The following is a 15,724-nucleotide window of genomic DNA, read 5'->3' as shown; positions in this document are numbered from 1 at the left end:
AGAAGTAATGGTAACACTGTCCTGCAATACTTTAAACCCTATGATATACATGTAATCCACGCACTGCCAGAGATTTACAGTGGAGGACAAGGCTAAATGTTAAAGCGTTTTGATTAGGTTTTCTTGTACTTCCAATAAGAACTGTCTTCGGATAAGATACACAGTGAGTCTGCCTTACAGTGAATTCTACAGTATAGAACAATCAGAGCACTGCGTGAGAAAGAATCTAAGTTGTTTGCATATCAGATATGACTGCATAAATTATTAGTGAAACAAAATGCGATGTCTAAAGATACTAGAAACACATCAGGATAAAATCTAACTCTATGTTCTCATGTTTTCATATTCTTCTGGGCATGAGTGCCTTTTTTTCCTCATTTATTTACTTGTAAATAATGTGATTAATTTAATGATTTTAATTTTACTGGGTCTGTTTTCTCCAAGTTGGGAGTGTAACGGAGGCATATTCAGAGCCATGTTCAGGCTCTGCCCTTATGGGAGATATCTCGGATGGTAGTAATGGCCATTTGTCACTCTCACCTGTCACTATTTGTCAGGCCTCGAGTCAGCAGGCAGAGAGGTAAGCCCCCGTCTTACAAAACCCTTCTGAAATTGTTCATGCTAATGGCAATGTGCCAAAGAGTTGCTGATGCCCTGGGGAAAGGCAGGGAACTTCCCGCTCAGAAACAGCTCTGTGGATCACCCCAAAAGCAATTCTTGCTGTGGCTGCCATGAAGGGCGCAGACAGAAAACAAGGAAATCTGTTTAAATTCAGTATTGGTTCCAAATGTCAGTTTTGGTGATATAATTTTGAAAGAAGAAAATTAATTGTGATGGATGTTCAGTAACTTAGAAGACAAGAATTACAAAAGACACATAATAATTTACATTACCAAAAAGACCTTTAACATTCAGAATTTAAAGTACTTTTCTTTCCTGAAAGCAGTATAGTTCCTATTGCCCAAAGAGATTTGTGGCTTAGTGGTTCCAGATTTTTGATTTTATTTATGCTAAGTGAAATACACAGCACCTGATACTTTTTAAAAAATAAAACATAACAACACTTATTTTTGAATATGGTAATATTTATACAGAAATTTCTCACCCTATATTGCTTCAAAATATATATATAAGAAAAATTAATGAATTCATGGTGTGCTTACAGTGAGACTTCGTAAAAGGTGGATCTTTCACTTCTAAACCCATTTTCACTTACAAGGTACCTTGATCATAATTAGAATATTTTATTGTTATTTAATTTTCATTTTCTTACAGCAATTGCATTAAGCCTTTTTGAGTAACATTACATGATAATATCACATTGTATTAATCTTCAAAGTGACTGCAAACAATCAGTGGTGATGGAGGTTAGTTTGTTGTATGCTGATTTCTTTTTGTTGTTGATCTTCGATTAAAAGCAACATACAGTAAAAGAAAGTTAGTAAGATAGATTTCCTGAATAAAGGATTCACCTTAGACATTGTTTTGTTGAACATCTGTGTCTTCTGTCTCATTTCTATATTGAGCCACCAGTCCTCACAGTACTGAGTTTACAAAAAGGAATTATTTATAATGTCTGTAATGTTACACTTTACTTATTATTATATCATACTTTGCAATATTATAACCACTGTACTATGATATATTTCTCTCTATCCTTCCTTAGTCTTATTTTTACCTGGGCTTTTTAGTTACTAAAAATTTAAAACCAGTGTCTTTATTTTATTTTATTTATTTTATTTTAGAGAGAGAGTGACAGAGCAAATGCAAGCAGGGGAGAGGGGCAAAGAGAGAGAGATGAGAGAGAGAGAGACAGAGAGAGAGAGAGACAGAGAGAGAATCTTAAGCAGGCTCCACACTCAACATGGAGCCTGACACAGGGAGCCCACAACCCATGGAGCCCACAACCTTGGGAAATCAAGAGTTGGCCCACTCAACCCACTGAGCCACCCAGGCACCCCACAAGTATCTTTATTTCTGAAATCAAATCAATGCAGTCATAATTATCCACTATTTATATATCGTTATTTTTGAAATCTATAGTCATATTCACTGCCAAAAAATAGTATTTTAAAAGCCACACAGCTCATGGCTGTATCTCAGTGTCTGCCTTTGGTGTTCTTCCATAGTTTATGTGAAAACCTAGACAGCACGTGATACTGGTATAAATAAAATCAAGACTCCTGAGTCAGAGAACCTGAGCTCTAATCCTGAGTTTGTCACCTAATAGCATTGCGACATTTAGAAAAATCTGTTTTTATATCCATAAAACTGGAGTAAGATATCCTGGCTCCTTGAGTTGTTTATGAGCTATGATTTATTAAGTGACCAACACCATGCAAGACCTCAAATAGGTAGTCAATGCATGTTCATTTACTTTCCTTCTTTTGAGTCCCAGTTTCCTCATCTGTAAATCAGCAGTCATAACACCTTTATAGTTCAGTGGTGTACTCCAGCTGGCTTTACCAGCTCATGAGAGCTGCTTGCTAAATTTTTAGGAAGTTTTCAAGCCAGTTTTTAAGTACAGCCAATAATAAAAATTAAATTCTATAAACAATTATATAAACTAAAATTCTATATACAACTAAGTAAATTATATTAAAACACTAAGGCAGTATATATTCAAAGCTTATCGCTTCATAAGTATTTTACTATTATCTATGTTCTTGAAGTTATTTAGGTATACTGTATCTACGTGGTGAAAATTTTATATAAAGAACACCACATTCAGTGAGGTCATCATATTGGAAGCTTGAGATTGGCCATAGTGGGAGTATTTACACCATAGAAATTGTCAAACTCGGGGCGCCTGGGTGGCGCAGTCGGTTAAGCGTCCGACTTCAGCCAGGTCACGATCTCGCGCTCCGTGAGTTCGAGCCCCGCGTCAGGCTCTGGGCTGATGGCTCAGAGCCTGGAGCCTGTTTCCGATTCTGTGTCTCCCTCTCTCTCTGCCCCTCCCCCGTTCATGCTCTGTCTCTCTCTGTCCGAAAAATAAATAAACGTTGAAAAAAAAAATTTAAAAAAAAAAAGAAATTGTCAAACTCTTTACATCTGAGGGGTTTTTTTCCCCCTAAAAGAGCTGATTGCTAACATTTATCAGCATCATAGATACCTAACTGGTTTTGAAATGGAAAAACATTCCATACATGTAGATAATTGTAGAAGTCCTTTCTAAGTTTAAAGTTCTAATATTCCCATCATGTTGAAAACATTGTGCAACACGATGAACAAATGCTGTTAGTGATCATAGAAACATCAACAGTTAACAGTAGGTTGACTATAAAGCTTGGAAGGAAGTAGTCCTGAAGATTGGGTATGAAAGATGATTGGATCCTTGGATTCAAAGAGATATTAAACATATGATCATAATCATTTGGTAGGCACGTATCTCAGGAAGTAAACCTTGCAAATATCCCTGAGTATCATTTAGTCTCTCATTCTAACTATAATCTTTAATTCAGTGGCTCCACTTTTAAAATAGACATAATACTTGCATGTCCATTTTTTACAATGTTATGATGTACATTTATAAGATGCTTTGTTGATAAGAAGGTCAGTGAACATTTTAAGTAACTTTTTCTGAAGTCATGGGTGTTTGCCCCTGAAAATATATTTTAATTATTTGAGACCATGATATCCACCAAAAAGAGAGGGGTGGTAGGTTTTACTCAAAACGTCCCATAAAAGAAAAAACAGAAACTTTTAAATATATGCTAGTGGTGAGGTATTTCTGTATATATTTCAATTATTATTTGAAATAATATTTTTTCTTGTTAGTATTGTTAAAAAAAAAAGCTCTTAAATCCCATAAAACTCTACTTTAAAGCAGCTATTTGCACCTCAACTCTTTTTCATTTTCAGTAACTAGTTGAGTCTGCTGAAAAAGCAATCTCAGTATGCCACCTTTGAAAAAATAAAAAAATGATAAATTGTAATGTTTGGGAAAATACGATAACTTAGCCATTTTGAAAATAAAATCTGGAAAATATAAAGAATTAAGAACAAGTTAATATTTGAATAATAATTCCAGCAATGATTTTATTTTTCTTATACTAAAATTCATTTTACTTATTCAAGAGACTAGGTTCTATTACAATTACTTTATTATAAAGAAAGTTATTCTAATCTGATCCTGTAATTTTATTCTATCTGGTTATGTAAAATAATATTTTATTGGTAAATTTTATTCCAAAATTTATTTTTTGTTTTTGAATTATAAAATTATTTTCCTACCCACATTTTTCTTATATTAGTGCATAGTGTTCTTTTTTGATTGAAGTATACTTGACATACAGTATTATATTAGTTTCAGGTATACAACCTAGTGATTCAGCATTTATATGTATTATGAAGCGATCACCTAGATAAATCTAGCTACCATCTGTCACCATACAAAGTTGTTACATACTACTAACTGTTTTCTCTATGCTGTACATTGTATCCCCATGTCTTATTTTTTTAATAACTATAAGTTTGTACCTTTTAATTCTCTTCACCTACTTTCCCCACTCCCCCACTGTCATCCTCTCTGGCAACCACCAGATTGTTCTCTGTATTTATGAGTCTGTTTCTGTTTTGTTTTGGTTTTAGATTCCACATATAAGTGAAGTCATACCATATTTGTCTTTTTCTGTCTGACTTATTTCACTCAGCATATGTTATCACAAATGGCAAGATTTAATTCTTTTTATAGCTGAGTAATATTCCATTGTATACATTTACCACATCTTTTTTATCCATTCATCTGTCGAAAACATAGGCGGTAAGCTCTCAGACATCAGGCTGAGCAATATGTTTTGGATAGGTCTCCTCAGGCAAGGACAACAATAGCAAAAATAAACAAATGGGACTATATCAAACCAAAAAGCTTATGAGCAGTGAAGGAAACCACTAACAAAATGAAAAGGCAATCTACTGAATGAGAGATTTTACAAATGATAAAACTGATCATGGGTTAATATCCAAAATATACTTTTAAAAACCCACACAACTCAGTATCAAAAAACCTAACAACCCAATTTAAAAATGAGCAGAATATCTGAAAATAAATTCCTCCAAAGAGGACACACAGGTGGCCAAATAGGCATATGAAAAGATGTTCAACATCACTAATCATCAGGGAAATGCAAACCAAAACCACCAGGTATCATGTCACATTTGTCAGAAGCACTATAATCAAAAAGACAAGAAATAACAGGTGTTGTCAAGGATATGGAGAAAAGGGAACACTTGGTGGTGGGAAAGCAAAATGGTGCAGCAAATATGGAAAACAGGAGGGAAATTCCTCAAAAATTAAAAATGGAACTACCATGTATCCAGTAATTCCACTTCTGGGTATTTTCTGCAAAGAAAATGAAAACACTGATTTGAAAAGACACATACACTCCTACATTCATTGCAGCATTACTCACAATAGCCAAGATATGGAAGCAACATAGTGTTCTTTTTAACACTGCAATTATGAGACTGAGTTTGGTCTCTATTGCTTACCAATCATGAATAAGTTAATATAATTATTCTGATTACTTTCTTGCACTCATAAAAACTAGAAATAACAGGATCTAAGAAGAAGTCCTAAACATGTTTTCACCAAACAAAAGCTGATTTCTACAGATGTTCCTATTGAAGATGATATAGGACCTCTCACACTCAAGTATATATTATAGGGTAAACTACTATACCATATCTCACAAGAGTTCAAAATGCCATCGAGAGAGCAGTCCTCATTAAGATCATTTTAACCTTTCACTGCATCATAGAACTTAAAAATAAATGAACACCCACAACACTAGAAACTGAAATTGGTTGTATTATCTACATGAGACTGTGTAAAGAATCTATCCAAATTGTAAGGCATGTTGTAGGTAGATTAAGGAAAATTCAGGCAGATCTCAACTCTCACATGAATGAAGAACATTTGGAAAATGGTACAGGATATTTAGAATGCCTCAACTCTACCCCATTTGTTACTGGCTGCAAAAAAATGAGGGTCCTCACCCGTTAGAAAACAAGGCAGAAAATGCCACATGCTCCTTCCACTGCACCTGTGCATGCATCATATTCCAATGAGGATAGGAGTTGATGGAGACACTACCCTTTGTCCTTGGAAGACAATTCTGTGGCACATTTTACATGTTTCTCCAAAGGTCCTCAGTGGACTAAAGTCTAGCTGTCCACAGTTGTAATAAGCTCAAAAACAACCTTTATTGACTTTCTCTTCTTTCTCTGCCTCACATTCTTTCACTCTAGCTTCCGGATCATGCTGCAAATTAAGTACCTGCACCTGAGTCCTTATCACAGGCTCTGTTTTCAGTGAAACCCAAACTGAGACAAATTCCCTACTTCCCTTTCTTTCACTTCTTGATAATTTTATTCACCCTTTGAGACTTAGTTCAAATATTACCTTCTCAGAAAAGTCTTACCTGACTGCTCCACTCTGCTTTGGATGTCTCTTTTATTATAATATTATCACTTCTGATTAACTGGAGACTTTCTCCCACCATCAGATTGCAGCCCCCCTAAGAATAAATTAGGACACTTTCCTATTGCCTTTGCACCCCATTGCCTGGTACATGCTAAGCTCTCAATGTATATGTGTTAAATGGGTGACAAATAAATTTTAAAAAGAATAAAGGAGATAAAAGAGGAAGATGAAGAAATAAAGATAGATTTCTCTTGCTAACATAAAATAGATTAATATTTTGTGCCTGATCCTTTCAAAATGCAGCTCCCAATAACGAAACTATATTTCCTATTTTTGGTTTACAAACTCACTTCATAAAAATAAAAAGCTTCCATATCTTAATTCCTGAATGAAATGTAAGCGACTTGGTAAAGTGAAGGTGTCTGATATTTTTTTCAACAATATCAGGAAAACAGACCTATCTTCTTAGCTAACTCCTAAAAGAAATCATTTGGTAATTCTCCTTGGTAGATAATTCTCAGGAATAAAGAAAGTTACAAGCTTACACTTGGCAAGTTATTCATATTTATAACAGGAGTGGTAGCAAACCCTGGAATTGTGGATCAAATCCTAGGCCAACAGTGAATGAACCCTGTGCTGTGCCAGGTGGGACATATACAGACAAACGGGATCCGAAGCAAGAGTTAAAGATGAAGGGTTTCACCAATGGGATGCAGACTTGTAGCTGCCATGACTAATAACTGTTGATGTGGTGAGACAGATGAAAATCACTAGTTAAATGGAACTTTCAAAAAGGTTTATCCCTTTACTTTGGGGTAAAGGAAGAGAAAGTGGGAATCCGGTCTTGTCTGAAATAGTCAAGGTAACTAGGGATGCAAGTATGACAGCTGATTTTTTATATGACATGGAAACTCTTAAATTAGGAAAAAAGAAGACATGCAGTGTAAGTGTAAACCTTCTAAATCAATACATTATAAACTGTAGTTTGTGACCAATTCATAAGACATGAAATTTTTCTCAGTATCTTTTAAAAAGATAGAATGGAATAGATTCAAGTAGAAAACATCAGGGGAGTTAAAACAGGATGACACAATTGAGTTTTCTTCCATCTTCCTCTCAAGAACACTAATTTTGACCATCACCCACAGATAAGATTACCATTGCAGAGGTCCAGAAATCCAGCAGAGAAGTTCTAGCATGCTGTTGAAGCCAAAAAAAAAAAAAAAGCCAAGTTTGGATGTACTGAAGAAGGTAAGAGGAACACCTTCACTTTACCCCTAACATTGTGCAAGTCTCACCCCCACACATCCTACTCTATGGCCAGCTGCCTGTACATGCTTCAAAGGGGGCAAGTGCAAGCCACTGCAGATGTGCAGATGGCAAGCTTTGCAGGTGAGCACATGCAGAAAACAAGCCTGACACTGTAGGATTGGGAGAAAGTACAACTTGACAATTTGGCACCACCCGAAGGAAAGCAGATAGAGATTTTCAACAACCAACCTAGCTTTGCAGGACCAAGAGAAGGCATACAATCTTAAGAACTTAAGAAGGAAAAAAAGTATGGAGTAGGCATAATCCTAGAAAATGTCTAAGAAAATCTCAGAATCTCTAGCAAGAGTGACAGAAAGTGTTTCTCTTCTGAAGCCAGTCAGTAACACTGGAGGACATGACTCCTTCTTCAAATGTGAAGGCAGCAACTCAAGAAGTCAAGGAACATGAAAAATCAATGAAGCATGACACCATCAAAGGAACACAGTAACTTTCCAGTAACTGAACCCAAAGAAATGAAGATCTGCATTTTACCCAATAAAGAATTCGAAATAATTGTTTTAAGGAAGTTTGGCAAACTAAAAGAAAATACAAAAAGACAATCCAGTGGAATCAGAAAAACAGTACATGATCAAAGTAAAAGGTTTAACAGAGAGAGAGAAATCATAAAAAAAGAACCCAAGCAGAAATTCTAGAGCTGAAGAATACAATGAATGAAACAAACAAAAATTGCAATGGTGGGCTTTAATAGCAGAATTGATCAAACAGAAGAATATCTATGGACTCAACGATAGCACACTTGAAGTTATCTGGTAGGAGAACAAATTTAAAAAATGAATAGACTGAATTATGGAATATCATTTTAAAAAATGAACCAAAACAAAACAGAAACCAAAGCAATTTCTGCATTGCAGGAGTCCCAGAAGGAGAAGAAAGGCAGAAAGGGACAAAAACCTTATTTGAAGACGTAATGGCTGAGAACTTCCCAAATCTGGGAAGAGATTTGGACACCCAAGTTCATGAAAAGCCTAAGTTCTGAACAGGTTCAATCCAAAAAGATCTTCTCCCAGATATATTATAATAAAACTCTAAAATTAAAGAGAATTTTTAAAGCAGCAAGAAAAAAAAATATTACATACAAAAGAACCCCCATAAGGCTGTGAGTGGATTTATTAGCAGAAACTCTGCAGGCCAGAGTGGGTCAATAAGTTCAAAGTACTGAAAGAAAACAAATGCCAGCCAAGAATACTTTACTCACAGCAAAACTGTCCTTTATAAATGGAAAGATAGACTTTCCCAGATAAGCAAAAGCTGAGAAAGTTCACTACTGTTAGACCTACCTTACAAGATGCTAAAAGTTTTTTAAGCTGAAATAAAAGACTGATAAATAGTAACATGAAAATATATTAAAATATAAGACACACTGATAAAGGTAAGTATATAGTCAAATTCAGAATACTCTAATACTGTAATGTGTTGTGTGAATCACTTATATAATATGAAGATTAAAAAACAAAAGTATTAAAAATAACTAGAGTTACAATCATTTTTAATGGACTCACTGTATAAACAGATGTAAATTATGATATCAAAAGTATTAAATGTGGGCAAGGAGTAACAGGACAGTTTTTGTACAAAAAGTTAAACTGTTATCACCTTAAAAGAGACTCATAACTACAAGGTAATTTATGTAAATTTCATGGTAAACACAAAGAAAACATCACTAGTAGACACCCAAAGGATAAAGAGAAGGGAATCAAAATATACCACTAAGAAAAATCATTAATTCACAAAGGAAAGCAGTAAGAGAGGAAGAACTACAAAACAGCTGGAAAAAAATTAATAAGATGGCATTAGTCTTTACCTATAAATAATTACTTTAAATGTAAGTGGATTAAATTCTCTAATTACAAGACATAGAGTGGATGAATGGATAAAAGAAAAAGAAGCCCCAACTATATGCTGCCTACAAGAGACTTCAGCTTTAAGGACACAGGTAGGCTGAAAGTGAAGGGATGGAAAAAGGTATTCCATGCATATGGAATCCAACAGAGAACAGGAATAGCAACACTTATACCAGACAAAACAGATTTTAAGTAAAAAATTGTAACCAGAGACATAGAAGGTTATTATATAATAATAAAGGGGTCAATTCAGCAAGAAGATATGATAATTGTAAATATATATATATATATATATACACCCAACATCTGAACACATAAATATATTAAGCAAAATACTAACACATCTGAAGGGAGAAATAGATAATAATACAATAATGGTAGAAGACTAGTACACCACTTTCAATAATGCATAGACCATCCAGATAGAAAATCAATACAGAAATATTGGACTTGTACTATGCTTTAGACTGCACGGACCTAACAGACATATATAGAACATACCATCCAACAGCACCTGAATACACATTCTTTTCAGGTACACACAGAATATTCTTCAGGATATATCTTAGGTCTCAAAACTAAGTCTTAACAAATTTAAGAAATTTGAAATAATATCAAGTATCTCTGCAAACAACAATGATAGGACATTTGATATCAGTAATGGGAGAAAACCTGAAAAAAATTATGAACATGTAGAATTGAACAACATAGTTCTGAACAACCAATGGATCAAAGGAGAAATCAAAAGGGAAGGCACATATATGTTGAAACAAATGAAAACCGAAATACAACACACCAAAATTTATGGGATGCAGTAAAAACAGTTCTGAGGGTAATTGATAGTGATAAATACCAACAATAAGAAAAATGTGATCTCAAATGAACAATCTAACTTTAAACTTCAAGGAAATACAAAAAGAATAAACTAAGCCTAAAGTTAACAAAAGTAAAAAATAACAAAGATCAAAGCAGAAATAAATGAAATACAGACCAGAAAAACAATTAAAAAGGTAAGTGAAGCTAAGAGTTGTTTTTGAAAACACAAAATTGACAGACCTTGGGGCACCTGGGTGGCTCAGTCGGTCAAGTGTCAGACTTCAGCACAGGTCATGATCTCACCATTCATGGGTTCGAGTCCTGCACTGGGCTTTGTGCTGACAGCTCAGAGCCTGAAGCTGCTTCAGGTTCTATGTCTTCCTGTCTCTCTCTCAAAAATAAAATAAAACATTAAAGAAATTTTTAAAAAATTGACAGACCTTTAGCTAGACTAAAAAAAAAAAGACTCAAATACATAACATTCTAAATGAAAGAGGAGACATTAAAATCAATACTACAGAAATAGAAAAGATCATAAGATGTAATAACACAACAACAAATTAGATACCCTAGAAGAAAAAGTTAAATTCCTAGAAACATACAACCTACCAGGACCAAATCATGAAAAGACAAAAAATCTGAACAGATCAATAACAAGTAAGGAGATTAAATTGGTAATCAGGAATCTCCTAACAAAGAAAAACCCAGGGCTTAATGACTTCACTGGTGAACTCTACCGAACATTTCAAAAATTAACACCAATACTTCTCAAACTTTTCCAAAAAAGAAAAATGGATAGGAGAGAATATTTCTAAATTCATTTTACAAGGCCAGTGTTAGTTTGATACCAAAGCCAGACACAGACACTATAAGGAAAGAAAATTACAGGCCAATATTCCTCATGAATCTTCAACAAAATACTAGCCAATAGAATTTAACAGCACCTTAAAAGGATCATACACCATGATCAAGTGGATTTATCCTTGGGATGCAAGGATGGTTCAACATATGCAAGTCAATACATGTGATATAACACATTAACAGAATGAAGAATATTCATATGAACATCTCAATAAATGAAGAAAAAGCATTTGATAAAATACAATACGTTTACAATGAAAACTCTCAATGAATTAGGCATAGAAGGAACTAACTTAATAAAACTCACAACTAACATCACACTCAATGGTGAAAACAAGATAATATCACCCACGCTCACCACTTCTATTCAACATATTACTGAAAGTCCTAGCAACAGCAGTTAAGAAACAAAGTTCATGAAGTAAAAACAAAAACAAACAACTAGGACTACATCAACTAAAGGCTTCTGCACAGCAAGGGAAACAATAAAAAAAATGTAAAGACAACCTATCTAATGGAAAAAAAAAGTCTGCAAAGCATATATCTGATAGGGGTTAATATCCAAACACACACATAAGGAACTCCTACAACTCAATAGCAAAAAGTTTGATTAAAAAATGGGCTATGGACCTGAATACACATTTTTGCAAAAAAGACATATTAATGTCCAATAAGCATATAAAAAGGTGCTCAGCATCACTAATCATCAGAGAAATGTAAATCAAAAGCACAATGAAACATCATCTCATACCTGTTAGGATGGCTTTTATCAAAAGGACAAGAAATAACAAAGGTTGGCAAGGACATGGAGAAAAAGGAACACTTGTACACTGTTGGTGGGAAAGTAAATTGGTACAACCATTATGGAAAACTATATGGAGGTTCCTCCAAAAATTAAAAATAGAACTACCATATAATCTAGCAATGCCATTTCTAAATATATATCCAAAGCAAACAAAATAAATATCTCAATGAGATATCTTCACTGGCACGTTCATTGCAGCATCATACACAATACCCAAGATATGGGAAAAAACTAAAAGTCCACTGATGGATGGCTGGATTAATACTGTTCAGACATGAGAAAGAAGGAAATCCTATCATTTGCAACAACATAAAGGAACCTAAAAAACTTTATATTATGCTAACTAAAATAAGTCAGAGAAAGACCAATACTGCATGATATCACTTAATATGTGAAATTTTTTTAAAAAGGCAAACTCATATAAACACAGTAGAATGGTGGTTGCCAGGGGATGGAGGTTGGGAAAATGGGGAGATCCTGGTCACAGGGTACAAGTCTTTTGTTATAAGATGAATAAGTTCTGGGGCTCCAATAGATAGCATGGTGACTATTCTTAATAATACTGTATTGTATACTTGAAATTTGCAAAGAGTAGATCTCAAGTGTTGTTGCCACAAAAAAAGGGTAACTGTGATTGAAAGATGTGTTTATTAATCTGATCATGGTAATTATTTCACAACGTATACATATGTCAAATCATCATGTTGTACATTTTAAATACATACAATTTTATTTGTCAATTATACCTCAATAAATCTGGGGGTGGGAAGGAATCATTTAAAAAATGTCAAGCAATATTTTGCCTTCTTGGAATGTAGGTTTACTTCTAGTTCTTAATCATACTCAAAATCTGTTCTTGCATGATTTATGAAATACAGCAGCTTTTGGTTATTCCTCATGAAATTACCAACTATGAACCTCATGATGGCATTTTGCTAAATAGTCTTGCACAGAATGGCTTTTGAACATGCAATACAAATAAAAGTAAACAATAAGAGTCAGAATTCTCACATTTTTGTGGACACATACATAAGTGCTGGGTCATGATATAAAATGTATTAAGTGAGTTGTGGTTAAAAATGTTTGAAAGTCTCAGCTCTAGATCAGTACTATCCCAAATGTGGTACAGATGCCCAAATCATAATGATCCAGATAAAAACATGGGTTCCTGGGTGGCTCAGTTGGTTAAGTGTCCGACTTTGGCTCAGGTCATGATCTCACAGTTCTTGGGTTCCAGCCCCGCGTCGGACTCTGTGTGGACAGCTCAGAGCCTGGAGGCTGCTTCAGATTCTGTGTCTCCCTCTCTCTCGCTGTCCCTCCCCGGCTCACAGTGTCACTCTCTCTCTCTCAAAAATAAATTAAAAAAAAAAAACACATAAAAAAAATGGCTTCCTGACCTCACTCCAGAGATTCTGATTGAATACGTCTAGAGTGGAGCCCAGAAATCTGCATTTTAGAGAAACAGATGATCCTGACCAAATCACTAAAGTTACAGACACAGATGATATATATCACCTCTAGGGTCACAATGAATAGATGTAAAGAATTGCTAGTCATTTTACTTTATAGCATTTCAGAGGGCTTCTTCATGATTAGAATTGTGGGGAACACCTTAATTCTTTTTTCTCTGAGCAGTTTTTTCGTTTTTTATTGAAGTATAATTAACATACAGTGTTATATTAGTTTTGGGTGTCCAATATAATAATTCAACAATTCCATACATTATTCAGTGCTCATCATAAGTGTACTGTTAGTCCTTCACCTATTTCCCACATCCCCCTACCCACCTCCCCTCTGGTAACCACCAGTTTGTTCTTTCTCTATAGTTAAGAGTCTGCTTTTTGCGTGTGTCTCTTTAGTTTGCTTAGTTTGTTTTGTTTCTTAAATTCTATATATGAGTAAAATCATATTAGTATTTGCCTTTCTCTGACTTATTTCACTTAGCATTATACTCTCTAGGTCCATGCATGTTGTTGCAAAGGGCAAGATCTTATTCTTTTTTATGGCTGTGTAATATTCCATTTGATTATTTTTACACACACACACACACACACACACGCCATGCTTTCGTTATCCATTCACCTATCAGTGGACATTTGGATTCCTTCCATGCTGCAATAAACATAGGGGCACATATATGTTTTGAAATTAGTGTTTTCATTTTGTTTGGGTAAATACCCAGTATCAGAATAATGCATCATATCATAATTCTACTTGTAATTCTTTTTGAAGAACCTCCATACAGTTTTCCATAATGGTTGCACCAATTTGCATTCCCACCAACAGTGCCTGAGGGTTCCTTTTTCTCCACATTCTTGCCAAAGCTTGTTATTTCCTGCCTTTTTGATTTTAGGCAATCTCACTGTGGTTTTGATTTGCATTTCCCTGATGATTAGTGATGTTGAGCATCTTTCCATATGTCTGTTGGTTATTTGTATGTCTTCTTTGGAAAAATATCTATCTGGGTTCTCTGCCCATTTTTAATCAGATATATTATTATTATTATTATTATTATTATATTTGGTGTGCCATTGTATAAGTTCTTTATATATTTTTGGTATTAACCCCATATCAAATATATTATTTGAAAATATCTTCTCCCATTCAGTACATTACCTTGTTGTTTTGTTGATGGTTTCGTTCACCGTAAAAAAGCTTTTAATTTTGGTGTAGTCCCAATAGTTTAATTTTGCTTTTGTTTTCCTTGCTTGAGGAAACATATATAGAAAAATGTTTCTACAATTTATGTCAAAGAAATTACTACCTATGGTTTCTCCTAGGAGTTTTATGGTTTCAGGTCTCACATTTAGGAAGAAAACCTTAAATCTTGATAAGAAGCAGTATTGCACAGTGCTTAAGAGGATTTTTGTGAAATGAGACAGACCTGAGTTCTAATCCCAGTTTGCCATTTGCTAGCTGTAAGATCTTAGGACTCTCATTTACTCTGTTTTTATAAGTAGTGTTAATAACTATCTACAGCATATAGTTAAAAGGACTAAATGGGATAAAGCAACTGGTGCATAGTAATATAAGAAATATTAGCTATTGTCATCTATCCTTGAGAATTCACCAACACTTTGAGAAAAATTTTGTACAACTTAATTTTGCAGACATTGGTTGAGTGTGCAAAGAACAATGCTAAATGTTTTTGGAAATGCAAAGATTAAAAAAAAACCTGTAACTTCATGGACCTTACAATATGATATGGTCATAGAATTTTGCAGCAGAAAACCAGATTGCCCAATCCACTTCTCATTTAACAGATAAGGAAACTGAGACTCTAGAGCCTAAGCAAGTCGCCCAGCATTGTCTATCTAGTAACTGGAGGAATAATGAATAGAATTCAGGCACCTGAAGCCAGGCTAGTGTCCTTCTACCAGAGTGGACCCCAATTCCACCTGAGAGCTTGGTCCTAACAGTGTTGTGCTAGTAAATGTTCTTTGGTTAGGAAAATACGTGTATATATTTATATGTAATTTTATTCTGCATGTTACTCATATAAAGAATATGTAACATGGATTACAAATGATGATAACATACATAATACTCATTATAAATTCAATAGGACTAGTTGATTTTCACCAAATACTTTTAGTTGATTTTTGCTGAATTATATCTATAAGCCAAACTATGGCTGCAATTTAA

At 34.4% G+C, this 15,724-nt stretch overlaps 1 long non-coding RNA gene across 1 annotated transcript; it reads left to right on the top strand.

Moving 5' to 3' along the window:
- LOC116738092 lies at positions 1–12,695 on the top strand. Its single transcript, XR_004343692.1, has 3 exons — positions 1–10; positions 10,699–10,703; positions 12,619–12,695. It is a non-coding gene; the product is annotated as an uncharacterized LOC116738092 (long non-coding RNA).
- The last annotated feature ends 3,029 nt before the right edge of the window (positions 12,696–15,724 follow it).

This window comes from Lynx canadensis, chromosome B2, assembly GCF_007474595.2.
Source record: "Lynx canadensis isolate LIC74 chromosome B2, mLynCan4.pri.v2, whole genome shotgun sequence".
NCBI classification, from domain to species: Eukaryota; Metazoa; Chordata; class Mammalia; order Carnivora; family Felidae; genus Lynx; species Lynx canadensis.
This window is presented reverse-complemented; position numbering and strand designations above follow the sequence as displayed.